We start from the raw sequence: 4,246 nt of genomic DNA on the forward strand, positions 1-4,246 counted from the left end.
TGCATGGGGCACAAGCTGGGCATGCATGCATGGGTTCACAAGTTGGGCATGCGTGCATGGGGCACAAGCTGGGCATGCGTGCATGGGTTCACAAGCTGGGCATGCGTGCATGGGGCACAAGCTGGGCATGCGTGCATGGGTTCACAAGTTGGGCATGCGTGCATGGGGCACAATCTGGGCATGCGTGCATGGGGCACAACCTGGGCATGCATGCATGGGGCTAAAAGAAATGCATTGGCCAGCAGAGAAGGGTTGAAGGCCTGGAAGAGAATATCGGCAGCCAAGGTGGAGCCAATAGCAGTGTAGCCAGCTGTGGCAGAGCTGCTCGGAGAGGCATGGCTGGCTGGCTGATAAACAGCTCCTGGCACCGGATAACAGGCTGCAGACACCAACTTCTTGTGGCACCAGTGGAGAATTTGCTTGTGGCAACTGGCAGGCTTGAATTCTAATAAGTCAGTCTTGAAAAAAATATTGTTGTCAACTTCATTAAGCCGGCGCTGCTGCTCGCCGCATTACTCATTCCGCAGAGGAAAATTGATTATTATTCAATTTTCGTTTTGGACAAGCCACGTTTCAATTGTTAGCACGCTGATTTTTCTTTTATTATCGTTATTGCAATGCATGGAAAAGGAGCTCTAACAGATGTACGGTTAGCAGGGCATGAAATTAAAAATGGTTGTGCACGAGGAAAAGGTTGTTTACTACCAGATTGCTCGTTTGAGAATTAAGCAATAGGAGGATTTTGCCCCTTCCTCTCCTGCCTGAGTTTTGGAAGAAAGGGGACAACCTTTGACCACTGGATTTGTAAAGAGCATCGGTCGTTTGCTTCGGAGGTCGGTTTTTATATGGGGGAGCCCTTTGGCGTCTCAGTTCGGTTGTATCAGGGCAGCTCGACTAGCACCTTGATAGGGCTGGATGAGAATTTCCCATGTTTTAATCCTCTGTGCCAAAAAAATGAGCTTGTTGACTCAATTATTTTGTTTTTCCAATGTCATTTCCTGTCCAGGAAACCTACTGGATCTAGAACTGCTGCTGTGGTGACTGCAGTTTAGTGATGTGGTGCCTGCCTCCGTTTTGCCTCGAGCCCCCTGTGTGAGCCGACATCTCCCGCAATGCCCTACGGCTAAGGATTTCTCTTGCTGAGACATTATGGTGGAAGGGGACGGTCCTCCATGGGGATGTAGAGGCTAGATGGGAGCACACACAAGGTGCTTCCACAAAGCAGTTCAGAATAGAAATGTTTTGGGGCTGAGGCAGGACATTTTTTTCCCCCCTGAAAAATCCCAGATTTTCCTTTAAAAAATGCTACCCCTCTCCCCATTAAATCAGTGGGAGAAACCCATCTATTCCCTGAGCACCTAGCCAGTGACTTCATTGCATGGGAGCTGCTGTTTTCTGATCCGGGCACCAATTTCTGAAAATGAAAAGATGGATCCTAAAAAAACAAAACACTGTTTCCCTGCCTCCAAAGTGCCATTGAAGCTAGGCTCTGTTGGTCTTTTCCTGGCCAGATGTTTTGAGCTGCAAACTTTTCAGGCTCTGTTCATTTTAGTCTCCTAAAGAAGCCAAATGCAGGGCACAAGGGAAGTTGGCGTCTTTGAGACAGCTTGGGTGCAAAGCTCAGACCCTGGCTTGTAGGATGGAGGCTTTGGGCAGCAGCAGGGCTTAGGATGAGCACAAATAGGAGATGCCAAACAAAACAGATTGATCCTGTGCTCTGGGAACGTTTGAGACTGAAAATTGCTTCCAGGCTGGCTTCATTTCCCCCCAGAGGGTAATCAGTCTGTGTAATCCTCTGCCCCGGGAAAACCTGTCGGAGTCTGTGACCGAGAGTTGGAGAGCAAAGACTCGACAGGTACACGGACGGGGACCTGGTCTTTCAGAGCAGGGCCGGTCGGCTGTTCGGTTTCATGTCCAGCAAAAGAGGGGCCTATTTTCCAATGATACAATCAGTATAAAAAAGTTATCTTTTTGGGATAAATGCTGATCCATTGTGACTCGCGCCGTTGAGCCAATCTCCAAACTGTGGTGCCTCCGACAAGGGGGCACGTCAGGAGGCTGACGTTATTGGGGTCCTTTCTCTGGAGGGTGCTGCTCACAGGTTCACAGCGTGCGTGTCGTTAGTGCACAGGAGTCCCACGCCGGGCTCTGCCTCCGACTTGGCCGTGCGAGCTCGCACAAGTCATGTCACTTCCCACATCGCTGTCTCCCGTCATCCGGAAAATGGGATAATCTTTAGGCTACTGCCAGGACTTGGTGCTAATGGGGCTTAATTAATGCTTTTAAATGGCATCTCTCATTGCTGCCTCTGTGCACTATTTCATTTCTTACCGCAGAGGGGAGGGATGTGTTTGAATTGCCAGTCCAGGCTTTTATAGAGGTGAGAAGCCAAGTGGATTCCTCCTTTTCCACTAGCACCCCAGGGCTGGAGGTGCATGGGCATCTCGGGTGGGAAAGGTTAGCTTTGCTCGACCAACTCCAGTTGTGTGTCTCGGCCCGGTGCGTGCATGCACTCATGCATCTTTGGGCAGACAGGCCCTGGGAAGAGAAGCAACCGGTGGGACCAGGCCAGATGAACATTGCAGAAATATTGAACGGAGCAAAGCCATCGAGATTGTCCATATGAATTCCTTAGAGAAATGGCTTTGAATTCCCCAAGCAGCCACAGGGCATAAAACCAAAGTGCCATCATTTAGAGATCCTAAATATCTCCTCGCGCTGGAGATCGGCTGGGCGTCTGACCTGTTCGTTCCCTATTAGGAGGTAGCTTTAATGTTTGCTTGATTTTCTTGAGAGCCGTTGTCTCCCAATATCATGTGTCTCGGTCAGCTGAGATGGCCTTTTTTTGCTTGCCCCATTTTTTTCCTCTCCAGTTTCACCTGGAATTTGCATGTAGGTTGATTGCATTTTAGATGCCTTTCGGCCCTGCGTACTTTCTCCCTCCCCCCATTGAGTTCAGCCTCTTGATTGCAACCTCTTGACGCAACTTGCTTTTGCATTTCAGAGAAATTTGGGCCTTGCAGGTAGGTCCCCAAATTCCAGTCCTGTGCTTCAGCCAAAAGACCCTTCTTCTTGCTGACAAAAGCACTCCCCCCTTCCCCTTTCTGGTTTTATATCTTCCAAGCAGGGAGGAGATTTGCCAAGAATCGTTACCTTGCTTCGGTGGAACGCAAAGAATTTATTACTTTGCGGAAAGGTTGTTCACAGGCACAAAGCAGAGTTAGGCACCCAGCCCTCGGGAGTTGGGCACTGAACTCTGCTTTGTGCGGTTGCAAATCTCCCCTTTATTGTATCTGTAAGCGCTGCCTAAAGCGGTGATGTATTGCCGCACGGCCCACGCACCACGTCTGGGCTGCAGTATTTGGGGGTTAGCAAAGCTTTGCAAAGTTGTCACAGATATCGGCACAGTCGTTTAGAGGAACGAAAACAGCCCAGCAGCCGGTGAGAAAAATGACACGTGCTTTCAGGAAGCCTGATGGGCTTTGCAGCTCGAGGCTTTTTTAGCTTTGCCAAGGCTCGACTGTCACTCCAGGTTGTAGGGTTTGAAAATGTTTTACTGTTTGACATCTGCCAGTGCTGCCCTTCTGCTTACGGCCTGCCCATTTTGTATTGGCGGCTCTTTGAATGTGCAGCTCAGGAAACCATAGGGAGAAAGGGCTCGAGGATGTAGACTGGTTGCTTTTAGCCTGGGCTGGAGAAGAGAGAAGGCTGGTGGTATGGGACACCTACACATGTCAGATAGGGAGAGCGAGGGGGAGTTTTTGGCTAGTTTTCTTGCATAAACTACTGTCCAAGCACATTAAACCGTAGAGAAATGGGGCTGGAAGGGACCTCCAGAGGTCATCTAGTCCCCAAACCATCCTATACTCATCCATAATGAGTGGTGGCCTGTTAATGACCTGGTGGCCTTTTACGACCAGGTCACTAAATCATTGGATGCAGTGGATATAGTTTTCCTAGACTTCAGGAAGGCTTTTGATACTGTCTCTCACCCCATTCTCATTAGGAAGCTGGGGGACTGTGGCGTAGACACCCATACAGTCCAATGGGTCGCCAGCTGGTTAGAGAGTTGCACCCAGTGGGTGGTAGTGGATGGGTCCTTCTCGACCTGGAAGGACGTGGGAAGTGGGGTCCCACAGGGCTTGGTCCTTGGGCCCGCCCTGTTCAACATCTTCATCAGTGATTTGGACGAGGGGGTGCAAAGCACCCTGTTCAAGTTTGCTGATGACACTAAGATGTGGGGGGA

General features: G+C 50.0%; 1 protein-coding gene across 1 annotated transcript in view; it reads left to right on the plus strand.

Annotated features, from left to right (window-relative positions):
• LPP (LIM domain containing preferred translocation partner in lipoma) overlaps positions 1-4,246 on the plus strand; it is a 370,753-nt gene that overhangs the window by 19,412 nt on the left and 347,095 nt on the right. The window lies entirely within an intron of this gene.

Source organism: Gavialis gangeticus, unplaced genomic scaffold (genome assembly GCF_001723915.1).
Source record: "Gavialis gangeticus isolate Ggan-Ray unplaced genomic scaffold, GavGan_comp1, whole genome shotgun sequence".
Taxonomy (NCBI): Eukaryota; Metazoa; Chordata; order Crocodylia; family Gavialidae; genus Gavialis; species Gavialis gangeticus.